We start from the raw sequence: 15,533 nt of genomic DNA, 5'->3' as shown, positions 1-15,533 counted from the left end.
GATCGCCGGAGCCCAGCAGGTCGAGGCTGCGGTGGCCGGGAGCGGCCACTGCACTCCAGTCTGGGCGACAGAGTGAGACTCCAACTCAAAAAAAAAAAAAAAAATCTTTACCATATATGTCCCACTTGCTCCATAGCTGAGGGACCCTAAATGGCGGCTCATTCCAGGTTATATTGCCACCTGAGAGGTCATATACCACTGGGCAAAGCTTTGATGGACACTGCTTTAATGACAGAGGGAGACAAAGCCTGAGCTGCCCTAGGCAGTTCTTTAGCTCAAGATGTTACATTCTATAGGAGGAATAGGAACAAGGCCCAGCCTGCTTCAGGAAGTTCCTTCCTTCCTTATCTCAAAATATTGTACTCCCCCTTCTGAGAGCTACACACAGAAAAGAGGGAGTGGAGAAAACTGGGTCAGTCCAAGACCACCTGGAGAACTGTCCTGAAAATGCCTCTTCTATGGCTTTATATGTATCACCTCGTTTAAGACTCACAACAATCTCTGTTTTAAGAACAAAAATAAAGAAACTTCTTGCTCACACATTGTCCTCTAGCAGCTATTCTTTTTCCTTCTTTCCTTTATAGTAAAATCCTTTGAAAGAGTTGGCTAGGGCAACCCCTTCAGATCCCCTCCACTGTGGGAGCTTTTCTGTCTTCTCAATAAATCCTACATTCTCCAAAAAAATAAAAAGAGTTGTCATCTGCCCACTACATTTTTAGTAATTTGTATCTCCCCTCATGCCTCCCTTGTAGCCTGACTTTATTTATACAAATGCACAAATGGCAACAACGGGCACAATAAGATGGTTTCCTATCTCCAGAAACTACTCCAATTATCCCTGAGCAGTATTCCACTGATTGTACAGAATATTTTGCTGTTAAATCCAACAATTAAGATTAGGCAAAATTCCAGTAGATCACAAGGCAGATGCCTTTATCAATTTGATTCTTAAAAGTGAAAAGTAATTAGATAATTGGAAACAATTATAATTTATAATAGCATTTGAGAACTCAAAAGAAATAAATAGAATAAAATGAATAAAAACTAGGAAAACCAGTATAAACCATCTTGGCATTCTAGTTATGAGACTTACAGGGGGAGAAAATGGATCACAAAATAACTAAAAATAAACACAATTATCTCTTTAATTTTACCTGTAAGTTTGCTTAGCCAGATTCTTTGTTTTTAACCAAATTATCTTGAAAAGCAGATGTTCATTGATTTTTTGATTTATTGTAGAGATGAGGTCTCGCTGCCCAGGCGGATCTCGAACCCACGGACTCAGGAAATCCACTCACCTCAGCCTCCCAAAGGCGCGGAATTATAGGCTGAGCCACCGAGCCCGGCTTGTCTTGCACTTTAACAAATATTTTCAGCCGGGCGTGGTAGCTCATGCCTGAAATTCCGGCTACTTGGAAGGCTGAGGCGGAAGGATCGCCGGGGCCCAGCAGGTCGAGGCTGCGGTGGCCGGGAGCGGCCACTGCACTCCAGTCTGGGCGACAGAGTGAGACTCCAACTCAAAAAACAAACAAACAAGCAAACAAACCAAAAAAACAAAAACAATAACAAAAACAAAAAACTCAAATATTTTCAAAACACCCTCTTTTTTTAAAAAAATAAATTATCACTGTCATTCTTATGGATGTTTTCAACTAAACAATTATTTGAAAATTTCTTAGATATACAAAAGGAAATTATCATTATCATTCTTATGAATGTTTTCAACTAAACAATTCTTTGAAAAATTTCTTAGATATCCAAAAGGAAATAGAAAATATTATGCCTTTTATAATTTATCTACTATATTCTTTGAATACAGCAATTTCCATACTTTAGGTGATAAGACAGTGAGACAAATTCAGTCAGAAAATAAACTCAGTTTAGAAAATTTAGGAAAAACACTTCAAATAAATTTATCAGAAATACATTCAAAATACATTATTGCCATTATTATTGAGACAAATCATCTCTACAAATTATTTTTATTCTCAGTAGTTAACATATTTTATATTTATTTACTTGTAAATCTGGAGCTATTATTGAAAAGAAAGGCATCTGTCTATTTACATAGGAATTTCAGTGTATGAGAAATGTCTAGGTGTATTTTCACCTACATTTCTGCAGTTATAAAAATGTAGAGTTAATATGCACTAAGAGCAAAAAAAGTGATTCTTTAAAATTATTGAACTATTTTATGCATTCTGATGCTGCAACATCATTTAAATAATTATCTCTACTTGAAACAATATAATTGCTCACTTGGGGTACTGTGATCCATCAGAAGATAAGATATCTAAATACCTGTACTATTCAAAATATTTCTATCTTGTATTGGAGCCTGCATCTATTAGAAGGTTAGCCAGAGAATATATCCTACCTGCTGTTCAAATAGCATAAAATTGGCTTGTCACGCTATTCGGTGACAAACAGATAAACAAACAAAAAAAGACAAAATAAGCCAATTATGAAAAGTAGTTTAAATGAGTGCATAACATGAAAGAAAATCTGAGTCATCTGTGGAAAGTGAATATGACTTTAGCTCCAGTTCATTGGTGGAAAAAGGAAATTTTTCATGTTCAAATAGAAGTGCTAACCAAATCTAGAAGACTCTGCAAGAGAAAAAATATTTTACCTTTTCCAACATTATGATTAGATAAAAATAAATTTTTACAAACCCATTAAGTATTTCATGGCTAAGCAATACAAATATAATTTATCTTTGACCAAGTGAAACTCCAAACAGTATTACTTAATAGCATAAATTTCTTTTCAATTAATTTTCTATAACTATTTTTAAGGCTGTGTTGAAATCATATTTCTAATGACCTTAAATCTTTCTTTGAAAAAATGTGGATATTAATCAACTAAACAATATAATTCTTGTCCCTTATTTTAAAAATGAAAAGCTCTCTGGCCCTTACAAAGTAATTCAGTCACAACTCAGTTTGTATACATTATAATGTTTTTACACCATAGTTTCTATTTGATCTATGTGCTCTGTAAGTGACTTCAAATAAGAAAGCACAATAGGAAGCATTCTGGGTAATTCACAGAAACAAAACCATGGATCTGCCTTTGTTACTTAAGAGATGAACACTGAACATTTTTCCAAGGCAAGGTAGATCTATGAGCACATCAAGTTAAGTAATCAGTTGTAGTTTAGAGGGACAGGAACACTCAGCAGTTTAGAAAAAAAAATGGATGGACATTTCTTGGGCTTTAATGTATTCTGGATATGTGCTCTGTGTTTGATTTTTTACAAGTTATATAATTTTTAAGCCTCTGGGCTTCAGTTTTCTTTATGTAAAATGGGCTTAAAAATTATACTCATGGCCAGGCTCGGCGGCTCAGCCTGTAATCCTGCGCCTTTAGGAGGCTGAGGTGAGTGGATTGCCTGAGTCCGTGGGTTCGAGACCCGCCTGGGCAACTTGGCGAGACCTCATCTCTACAATAAATCAAAAATCAGCCGGGTGTGGTAGCGCGTGCCTGTAATTCCGGCTACTCGGAAGGCTGAGGCGGAAGGATCGCCGGAGCCCAGTGGGTCGAGGCTGCAGTGGCCGGGAGCGGCCACTGCACTCCAGTCTGGGTGACAGAGTGAGACTCCAACTCAAAAAAAAAAAAAAAAATTATACTCATGTCACAGAATTGTTGAATGGATTACATGAGATATTATGTATCAAACAACTATTGCCACATTTGGCATAGAGAAAACCCTATATGCATGCTTTTTGGTTATTATTGTATTATCATTATAAACATCATCATCATTATTGAATAAGAGGACAGGAAACAAAGAATTTGTGAGAAATGTAATGCAGCAGTGACAAAAGAGAGAAGTTTATGAGACTAAATTGGCAAGCTCTGGCATAAAGCAGATGTTTCTGTCATGCAGACCTCAGTATGCACTTCCAGAGCAGGACAGCACCTTAAAGACATTGCTACAGGCTAATAATGAATCAGCAAGAGCAAACATATTCCCAAACTGACATCCACACTATTCTGCTAAAGCTGCCCATTAAATACAAACCTTTTGGGGTCATGTGCTGACTATCCTGTGTTAGAAAAACTTGTGTGACTTTAGATCCTAGCCAATAAACAATATCATGAAAACACTGAATTAAACTGAAAGGTATGGGAAGGAACAGTGGAAATATAGCAGCAGTTAATTGTTTTCTAGTCATGTAACAACTCAGCTTATAATTTTCAATTGCAGGTATAATAAAATAACTCCTTCAGTTTCTCCAAGTAGGGTGTGAGGATCAACTAAGAAAGTACCTCTTTTAGATACTTAAAACTGTAACAAATGCCACGGCTATAGGGCTTGACCTAAAACTTTCCTAAACAGTAGGATGTCAGGAGTGAAACAGGTAGCATCAGGTTTACTAAAATTTATTTACTTGAGAAAACATATGGGAAACTGCTAGTAGGGTAGGTGGAGAGAAGTGTTGCAAAATAATCTCCTATGTACAGATTCTGACAATATCACATGGGTATCAGATGCAGGAGGTTAAATGCAGCAGAGAGGAGAGTGATTTTCATACTGAGTTAATTAAATTATATCACTTTTCTACTTGAAACCTTTCGGAGTCTTCCCCATCACTTAAAAATAAAAGTATACTCCTTACAATGACCTGCATGGTCTTAAATCAACTGACCTTGTTTATCTTTCTGATCTCATATTTTAGAGATGATCTCATTGCTGACTCAGTCTTCAGATCTCAGTTCAAATTTGAGAAACACTCCACCTGCCAATCACTCTCCATCATTTTGCTTGGCTGGTAATTATGCCATATTGGTTGCCAAATATTTTGAATACTGTGCTTGCTATGTTATATATTTATATATTGATATATTTCAAAAAGTACTTCAAAGAATACTCAAATCACAGTTATTGAATGAATTATATGAGGCAATAGATGTTAAGCAATAATCAGCATGCCTGGTGCAGAGAAAAACTGGATGCATACTTGTGTTGGCTATTGTTATTGTATTGTCATTAGCATCAATAGCAGCAGCAGAGAATAAGGAGAAGCCAACTAGGCAGCTGTGAGAAAATAAGGCAGTTCAGGAAACTAAGCTGACACACTCTAGGCAAGAGGCAGATGTTTCTCTCACATAGTCCTGTAGACTTTCTGTTACAGTACTGATCACTGTCAAAAGAACGTATTTGTTAACTTGGTTTTCTTTTCTTCTATCTCTTCTTTAGCTCCTAAGTGAACTCATGAAGGCAGGGATTTTTTCCTGTTTTGTTCTCTACAATTTCTACAATTATTTGAAATACTTTTCAGATATATAATATAGTAATATATATAACATGAAATTGTACATTATATACATTATAGAGAGAAAGAGCGAGACAATATGTATGCAGATGGTCCTCAACTTAGTATGGTCTAATTTATCAACGTTATGATGGTACAAAAGTAATATGCAGTCGATAGAAACCTTACTTCTACATCCAATTATATAACTATTGTTTTCCACTTTCAGTACAGTATTCAATATATTTCACGAGCTGTTCAACAATTTAGTATAAGAAAGGCTCTGTGTTAGATAATTTTGCTCAAAAGTAGGCTACTGTAAGTGTTCTGAGCCCATTTAAGGTAGGTTAAGCTGTTATGATGTTCATTTAGATAAGGGTATTAAATGCATTTTTGACATAATATTTTCAACTTATTATGAATTTACAGGGATGAAACTCTATCATAAGCCTAAGAGCATCTGTGCATATTAATATATATAATACAATATGTAATCATATTGCTGGGGTCCTGCCCCTGCAGGGATCAGGGGTCTCTGGCAGTGTGACGGCGTCAGCGATTCAACTGGAGGGATAGATATTAGGAAGAAAGAAAGAAACTGGACAACTGTTCAGACTGAGCAGAAGCCGTTTAATGGGTGTAATCCCAGGGCTTTTATCCCCAAACTCTGCAAAGTTATCATCATGGGAACTCCTGCTGTTATGGTTACACAAAAGGTAGCATGTGCCTTTCACATGAACAGGTCCAGGTGCACACAGGACATCCCCCACTCTCAAGCAGATGTATTTTTCAGACATGAAGAAAGCATGAAATTCTTATCCAGTTTCTATGTACCCTTAATTGTTCATAGCTACATAACATCATTCAATACTTACACCTGAAACCAACATAATGATATATTACCTTTTACTATTCTTTGCTAATTCAAACTGGTTTCTATAAAACAGTTGGTGCTATGGTTACACTCTCCTAGCACTAGCTGGCCTAATTCAAACTTCACTGGCCCCCCTGAATCAAACTGAACTAACCACACTTCTATAATAAAATGGTTACTAAAATTTTTTTAATCTATATAAACTATTTTCGAAAACCTATGTCTATAAATTTCTAAAATCACATCAAGAGAACCTGTGACCTGCACTAAGTCTCCTCAATGTGACTCAAAGTCAAACTTAAATTGTTTAAAAGCAAAAACCATAAACCATGGAAAATGGGAGCAATAGACTCCCAGGTTTAGCTGTGTACATTCTGGTCTCAGAGTTTTCTGTTAGAGTCAGCAGGAGCCTTTCCTGGTTACTTGTGCCAAATGGAAAAGGAGGAAGGGAATGGGGTCAACAGCTCCAGAACACAGCCTAGTGGTCTTGGTATCAACGGCCCTTCCTGATCCCTAATGCTCAGTGGGCCTCCATGGCCGGATCCCAACAATCATATAATATACAGTGTAATATTCACAATATTTAACAACCAGTATGACCAGATTATTAGTCAATCAGGAAAGAAATTGCTACTTTGATGAAGCAGAGTCCTGGAATACCTTGCTGGTTTACATGTTAACCCTTTCGTTGCTGCACCATAGGTCCAAGAGCAATGATAGCTGTATGACTGGGTAGTGGAGGAAGAGTACTTGGAAGCTTAGACAGAGGTGATTTCCAAACTAGCAGAAGTATTTAACATGTTACTAACCAGTATGGTTTTATTAGTTATACATTAAAAAGTATTCAAAACTTACTGGCTTAAAATAACATATTCATTATCTCACAGATTCTGTGGATCAGCGGTTCAGGCATGGTATAATTGTGTTCTCTGTTTGATACCTCATAAGGCTGCAATTAAAGGTTTTGGTCAGATTGCATATGGAGCTCAGGGTACAAGTATAGGCTTACTAGGTATTGGCAGAATGCAGTTCCTTGTGGGTGGACATATAACTGACGTTCTTATTTCTTTGCTAGTTTTCATCCAAGTACCAACCTCAGCTACTAAAATCTTGCACAGTTCCATAAGGTGTGGCTTTCTCACAAGTCTTCTAACTTCTAGGAGACCAGGAAAATCTCTAATCTTAGGGAAGGCTCAAGTCCTCTTTTAAAGGGCTCACATGATTAAGTCAGATCTATCTAAGATAACCTTTCTTTTGATTAATTTAAAATAAATTAATTAGGGATTTAATTACATCTACAAAAATCCTTTCTCAACTGGATAATTATTTTATAATGCAAATTTTTCACAGGAGTGACATCAGCCATATTCAGAAGTCTATCTAGGTCATACTCAGAGATGATTATACGAGGGGGTGTGAATCTTGGAGACCATCTTAGAATTTTGCTTACTACAATAACCTTATCAGTAAGAACTGAGTCATAACCCTCATTATTCAAATATATATACTTGAATATATATGTTTGAGCCTTTCAGGTATAACTTATATACAGATGTGGTTTCTCTCTTTGAGCTGCAGGATCAGACAGCTAGAGACAATGAAATTGGCTTTGAGGTTAAAAAAAAAATTGCGTTACTATGGAAAAAGCTTTCTGATGAGGCATTTGCAAGTTTTTAATAGCCTCTCAGTGAAAACTTTAGAGCCATTCAATTAACATTTTTATGTTCTATTTAATTTTTTTAGAATTTGAAGGACAGCTAAAAAATACATATAAGTAAACACAATTTTGAAAGGATTTTTATATACCACAGGTCTAAAGATAACTTCAAAATACATACCATATCTTGGTTAGAAGTGTATGAAAATATTTGTATAAAATTGCATTCGACTTAAAGTCATTTCAAGCAATTGACCAGCTGTGTATTTAGACATTGATGTAGGAAGCTTGTTTTTCAAATGGAAACAAAAGGATGCTTTACATAAACAAAAAAGAATACTGGGAATTCTGTCACTCTTTTCATCAAGAAATAGTTTATTTGGAATTTATTTCCCTTCTTCTTGAATTTGGCCTAACCCTGTGACAGTTTAACTAACAGAAGGTGGTTGAAGTGACATTTTGACAATTCTAGCTGAGCACTTCAGATGACTGGTGGCTTTTGCTTTCAGCATGCTGAACTATTTGCTCTTGGAACACTCCCTTTGGAATCTAGTCATCATGCTATGAGAAGACCAAGCTACACAGAGAGGCTACATAAAGGTGATTTGGTCAACAGCTCCAACCAAGCAACTAGTCAATAGCCATATTGCATAAGTCATATAGTGCATTCTAGACAAGCTGATCTCTCGGACTACTGCCTCTACCCACATCACATTGCACAGAAATTCCAGCCAGCTGATTCTAGTCAACTCACTGAGTCATGAGCAGTGATAAAATAGTTACTTTAAGTCAGTAAACCAACTAAGTTTTGGGGGTGGTTTGTTATCCAGAAACTAATATCCAGATAAATTTGGATGTCGTGATGGAGTATGTCTGGCTGACTTTTACAATATGTTTTATTTTGGGCACAGCCACAACCTGTGACGCAATTTCATATTTCCACAGTTCGATAATATATTCGTCTAAATATAACTCCTTAGTTATGCTCATAATAATTGAAATGGCATATAAGTTTAGTTCAGAAAAGGAAATCTTTCTGTAAGTTGAAAACTGGCACAGAAAGACTAGAGAATGATGTGAACCATTATCCATTTAATTTTTATTAACTTACTGTGGTAGATTTTTTTGTTATTTTTGCCTGTTCTACAATTTTATCTTTGGAAACTTCTCTATCTGGTGAATTTGTCAGAGGGGTGGGGTATGGCCCAGGCTAGCCATTCAAACTTTCTGAACATAAGAATTGATTGAGAGAAGAGCAAAACAACTGATGTTCTTTGTATGTTTTCTAGAGTTTCTGGATAACTTTGCCAACAATTAGAAAGAGACTTTCTAATACAAAGTACACTTAGAGAAAAAGCCAAAACATATATACAGAGAAAGAGACCTAAGAATATCATGAGTCCCTGCTTCTAGCTGTTTGTGTCTGGAGTTTTTAATTTAAAAAGACAATAAATATCTTTTTAGCTTGAGTTTGTTTGAGTTAGGTTTCTGTAACTTTCAACCAAAGTATTCCAGATTATTAAGATAGTCTTCTCCTTGAATTTGAATCAGGAATTAGGGACATATCTATGCTAGGAGGGACTCTATATTCTATTCCATATTCTATGTCTTTCCATTTTTTGTGGCAATGAGATAGAGGAGAACAAAGAAATCTGGTAAATTCTCTTCAAGAACATAATCTGGATTGCAATATTATCATCTTAATGCATTGCCATTTTTTACATATCTGAAGTCAAATATTTTACTGTTCCTGCACCAAAAATTCCCTCTATATCACATCCCAAACTTCTTGCCATTTCTCAAAGCACTATTCATTTGTCATGCTCTAGATAGGTGGAGGCTTTGGGTAGGTCAGTTGACTGTCTTATGCTCCAGAAGACAAAAGAGAAAACTCATGGTTAGTATTCAAAATATTGCTTCCATTACAAATGTTTTCATATTCTTCTAAGTAGAATATCTATAAGACACGTTATCTTTTCTCCAGCAAAGACAATGACCAACTATCCTGGTTTGTCTGAGACTTGGGGCTTCTTGGTATATGGCATTTTTAGTGTTAAAACTGGGATAGTCCTGGGTAAAATTGGACAGTTGTTGATCCCACCTGCAAATGCTTACCAACTTTAAGGATAATATTATTGTGTTAATATGCTGACAAAGTTTCTATGAATTTACTGTGCCTAACAAAATCTTCTTTTCCTCCAAGTGAAGAGGTTAGAGAGGAGAAGATACAATAAGAGGTGTCAGGGTTTTGTTATAATTAATTTCTTATTGATAGGCATTTTAATTATTCATTTTCCGGATGATATTACAATAGCTAATTCTTGTGAAATTGTTGCAGGCAGCCCTTTCTTAATTTGGCCAGACTTTTGTCCAGTATATTGAGAGTTTAGGTTTTTAATTGTTTTAAGGTAGTTGTTTTATATTATTTCACGCATATTTCCTATTGTCATTTACTTCTAAAATAATTTCTCCTACAATTGATTTTTATATTTTAGCAATGTTTACATTTATAATTGTTCTAAGTTTTGTATTACTTTTATGATGATTGCCTTGTGACCCAAATAATGATAGATTGATGTAGAGGACAATTCAACAGTGTGAACTTAGGTATTTATATACTCTTTAAATATTATAACAGAATATCTTGTTAAAAGAGTAGCTACAAGGCTATGACTTAATATATGTAAAAACTTTGATATTTGATCATATACTTCAGTCCTTCCTCTCTTTCTCTGTGTGCGTATATGTGTGTGTGTGTGTGTGTGTGTGTGTGTGTGTGTGTCTGTCTCTTTCTATGTATTTTTTTAAATTGACACTAGTAGAACAGCTTAGAACAGCTTAGCTGTTATCAAAATAATGTAGGTACCATGAAAAAGATTCAAATTCCAGCACTTCACCATAGGCCCAAGAAATCAAAGTTTCTAAAGTATAGGACAATTTTAATAAGTCTTTTATGCACCTTGATGTATGAAAAACACTGAGCTACTATACAATAACTAAGATCCACTGTTCATCTGGTGGCAGTTACACTAACCACAGCTTCAGTGCCTGTGTGTGTTAGACTAATTGCATAAGCTCTTTAATACATAACTAATTCTCTTACTACATGGAAACAAAATCTACTTTGTAGAGTCAATAAGACCTGCAAAGACAGAACATACAATATTCTTACAGATCACAAATTTAAGTGTGTAAAAAAGTAACATTAATTTTCCATACTTGAATTTAACTTCTGTCTTGCTCTCCAACTTCACCCAGTGTCAGAGTTTATAATACATTCATTATAGGTAAATTTATGCATTTTGTAATTATTTCAATCTCAAAATGAAATGTAGAATTATTTTTCCTTACTTTTCTTACTTTTAGAGTAAATTTTAAGCTTCAGGGCTCATGACAAATATGCACTTCTTTCTAGGGCGAAAACTCCCCTTTTTGGTTTTGATCTGTTCTGTACCCATACTAGAGAAATGCACAATTGTTTGGTTTCTACTTCCACTGGTGTTTGTTGCAGTGGCACTTTGCTACACAGCACCAACTACTGTTTCTGAATGCACATCTTCATTGACTTAAACATTTATCCTCCACAGTTAATTTTGTGTCACTTTTCTTGCTTCAGGTAAGGTTTGATTGTTTGAATCTTTCTGAGACTGAGGGTTCTCATTGGATATTCTTTGTTACTGAAATCCCAGACTGAGGGTTCTCATTGGATATTCTTTGTTACTGAAATCCCAGGAAGCCATCTGATTCTTCTTGTCCCTGCATCACTGTGACCTCTGGCACATCTGCATGCCTCTCAGAGCTCAGCTGAGAAACGGACCTCAAACACTCTCTACTTTCATTTTCTCAAATTTAAAAAAGCATGTCCAACCTCATTTTCAGTACTTCCACATCAACAGCAAGCTTTTTTTTTCCCTTTCAATTCTCTTTTTGCTCTTCCGCTCAGAGCCTCTTAGAAAACTGAACTGCTGGGCAGTGGAGAGGGTGCCAGAAAAATGTGCAAAGTTGTTGTACTAACTTTCACCTAGATCAGAAGCTTTTAAAGCTTAAGAGGTAATAATTGATGTTAGTTCTCCATATCTTCTAATGATAACCCCAAATGCAGCAAGAGTGATCTTATTTCTCATCCCCAAATAGAGAAATATGTTGAGCTAATGTCATGTGCAGATTAAAGGGGGATTGCAAAAAAAAAAAAAAAAAGAACAAAAAAGACTATTTTTAAGATTTTGCTTGCACATGAAAACATATAACTGGTAACTCATAATAGCTATAATAATATTTTTTAACTGAAAAATGATGTGTATTTATACATCAACTTTTAGGCAAAAATGTGTGATTTCATTTAAAACTCACAACATCACATGAGATAAGAGTTATTATATCCATTTTGCTGATAAGAAACCGACTTACAGAGATTAAATAATTTGCTCAAGGACACAGTCAGCAAGTGGTGGAGCTAAGTCTCAACCCCAATCTGTCTTAAAGTCTAACCTTTCTTTGAAACCAAATTATCATCCCAGTACTACATTTCCTGTTTTTCTCCCATTCTAATGCTGGTTTAGCACACCTAAACTTGTAATGTAACAGGGAGTGATAGAGAAATGCAAAAAACAAAAATGAGTTTGGTTTGTTTGATTGACAGTAATGTTAGTTATACATAAGAATAAAGTTTTTGTGAAAACATATTGGAAAAATATTTGAAAATAAAAGATATATGCACATGTAAAGCTTTATTACTGTGATTACTGGAAGCATGAATGTTCTGAAAATTACAATTAATTTTTAGCATCCATATGATTCTGTGTTTTCCACATGAGCTTTCTCATCATATATGATTTCTTATTTTTCTTAAATAAATTCACTTGCTAGTGAATTTGTTGCTTTTAGTTTCCTTTCTATATTAAATGTCAACCCTTAAACAAAAATACCATATCTTTATCAAGGTGCATTTCATTGAAACATTAGTTCACCCGTCCTGTCTCTTAGAATTTGTCAATTTAAGTTTTAAGAATGTTAGGCTTCTTCTTGGCTACCTGTCAGTATGGAAGACCTAAATTTATCTCCTCAGCTCTAACTTATTTTCTCTTATTTTACCTTTGTTTCTTTCTTAGAATTATTTGGTAAATGGATAATGAAAATCTGAGTTTAATAATAAAAGAGCTGAGGCATCTTAGTATAGGTCTGTGAGGAAACTTTATACATTACAATATGTCTGACTTCAGAATCCATTTTCTTTACAAACATTAAAAATAACTCTTTGAAGTTCCAGAAGCCTGGGGACAAATATGAACACCACAGCTACTTGGAAATGAGAGGATTCTGTGTATTCCTCGGTTCTTGACTACTTCCCCTTTGCCTACTTCAGTGTATTAGATCTGTCCAAGTCACTGAAAGCAGCACTGGTTACCACTGCCCTCTTCATTTTTGACACAGGATGTCTTACTCCATCCCCAATACATCCTTCTCGACCCCTTCCTGATGTTCTGTATTGTGGCTGTCATGCTGAGTATGGTGAAGGACAACTCTTGTGTCCACAGGCCCTCCTCTGCCCCCTGATGGTTCTGGCTCAGCTTCACTGGCATCAGTCTCGCCTGGTGCTTTGGGAGTTAAGATTGTTGGCCTCTTGGTCATCCTGTAAATGGGACTGAACATTGTTTAAGAACTGTTTGGAGTCCTCAGTCTTTCATTGGTGACCATGGGAAAACACCTGACTGCTCATGTTCTGTGCTTCATAGTGCTTCTTTCCCCTGGCTCTCTACACAGCCAGTTTTGCTGATCATTTCATGGTGCTAAATAAAACTGGCTCTGACAATAGTTTCTTCAGTTCCGTTATCCAGGCCAGGTTTTTAGAGAACAACTTTCACAATGCTTCCATCCCTAAACACCCAGCCTACAGCTTTGCGATCACTGTAAAGAACCCCCAGATGATCATCAACTATCTCTACTCCCACAAGCACCTCTACAATGATGGCAGAGGCTTACACCAGCAGCAGGTCATCACTTGTCTGCACAAGGACTATAACCACCTGTGGATTATTAAGAAACATGACACAAACTCAGATCCCATAGACTGGCAGTCCTCAACCTTTTTGGTACTGGGAACTGGTTTTTTGAAAGACAATGTTTTCATGGATGGGAGGAGCAGAGGGTCATCAGGCATTAGATTCTCATAAGGAGCCATACAACCTAGATCCCTTGCATGTGCAGTTCATAATAGAGTTTCTCTGCTCCTATAAGAATCTAATACCACCACTGATGTGACAGAATACAGAGCTCTTCTGCTTATGCTGCTCACCTCCTGCTGTGTGGCCAGGTTCCCAATAGGCCACAGACTGATACCTATCCATGGCCCCAGGGATTGGGGACCCCTTCCCTAAACCCTTCCCTTCCCAGTGGAGTTTGTAAGACTAGGAAACAACTTTCCACTAGGACAAAAAGAGACTTCCTGGAACTTGCACAGTCACTACCACGAGGCTGTCCTGATCCGGAAGCACTATAAGGTCATTAGCTAGGGCATAAATGGGACAGGAAATTCAAATGGCTTCTGGCAGACTGAAGTTGTAACAGAAAATTTGGAAAACATATAAAAGTGCTGAGAAGTCAAATTTGCTTCTTCCATCTGGTAAGAGATTGTGTCCTGGGCTCCTTAGAAAAGTTTCTGCTTAAGTGGAGTTGAGAACAGTTGGAAGTTACTTATAACCCATCTCTAAAAGAAGCCTTCAAATCCATCTAGAATGTGGAGGATCACATCAGTCCAAAATTGCCAAACATCAGGCTGAAGGTATTGCAGCCCAGCTTTCCTGAGATCTTGTTGGAGTCCCACGTGGTTGATCATGATCTGGGAGAACAATGACCTCAAATCCAAGGACAATGAATTCAGTTAAAACCATGGCACTAGACTATAAACTATCATGACCTGCATTTCTTGAGAATCAGTGACACAGACTTCCAAGTCTATCTGCTTGGCAACCTGGTAGTTTGGCAGCTAAACCTATTGAGTATCGCCCTATACCTCCTCTCAGGGAACATCATTACTGTGGCTGTACAGAGAGGGACACAGTTGCCTACAGAGGTTGCAGAGTTGTCCCAGGTCCTGCTGTGAGGAAGCAATAAGGTCCTGCTTGGCTGGATACTTCATTACTTTCCATTGTTCCTGATGAATCCTCTAACCCCACCACTACTTCCCAGCCAGGCTCTTCTCAAACATGCTGACAGACTTTCTGTGGGACAGTCTCCTGATGCTCTGTGCCTGTGGCCTGGTCTCCTCCTCCTTGGCCAGGGCCATACACGTGGTGGGGTTCTTGAGCCTACTGCTGGGAACTGCTTAAAACTTCTACCTCTTTCCCCCTCTGGCCTACAGGATGATTTTCCCCCTAACTCAGGACCCTGACAGCAGAACTAAGGTGACTGGTTTTGTGGCACTTTTGAGGACACTGCAAGGAACTGTGGAGCCAGTTTCTGTGCCCTCCCATGTGCTCAAGGATCCTGAAGAGTTTTGCTGCCTGCCAAGATCAAGCACTGGGAGAGAACCCAGAATTTAATCCAACTTCAGAGAGAGCTAGGGCTCTCTCTGAGAGCTGCACCTACAGAGGGGACACTCTATCAGGTTCATTTCCCTGAGTGACAACCCAAGAGAGGATGAACATGCAGGAAGGTGGGCATGAGTGGGTGCGAGTGTGTGTGGGTAGGTTGTCCATTTCCCTGTGGAATATAGACCTGCATCTGTGGATAACTGAGTAATATC

General features: G+C 37.1%; 1 pseudogene; it reads left to right on the top strand.

Annotated features, from left to right (window-relative positions):
• The window catches only part of LOC103264777, a 22,984-nt pseudogene extending 7,654 nt beyond the window's left edge, over positions 1 to 15,330 (top strand).
• Positions 15,331 to 15,533: the final 203 nt, after the last annotated feature.

Source organism: Carlito syrichta, unplaced genomic scaffold (genome assembly GCF_000164805.1).
Source record: "Carlito syrichta isolate Samal-C Ts95f unplaced genomic scaffold, Tarsius_syrichta-2.0.1 Scaffold305719, whole genome shotgun sequence".
NCBI lineage: Eukaryota > Metazoa > Chordata > Mammalia > Primates > Tarsiidae > Carlito > Carlito syrichta.
Note: the sequence above shows the minus strand (reverse complement) of the source record. Positions and strands in the feature narration are given on the sequence as shown.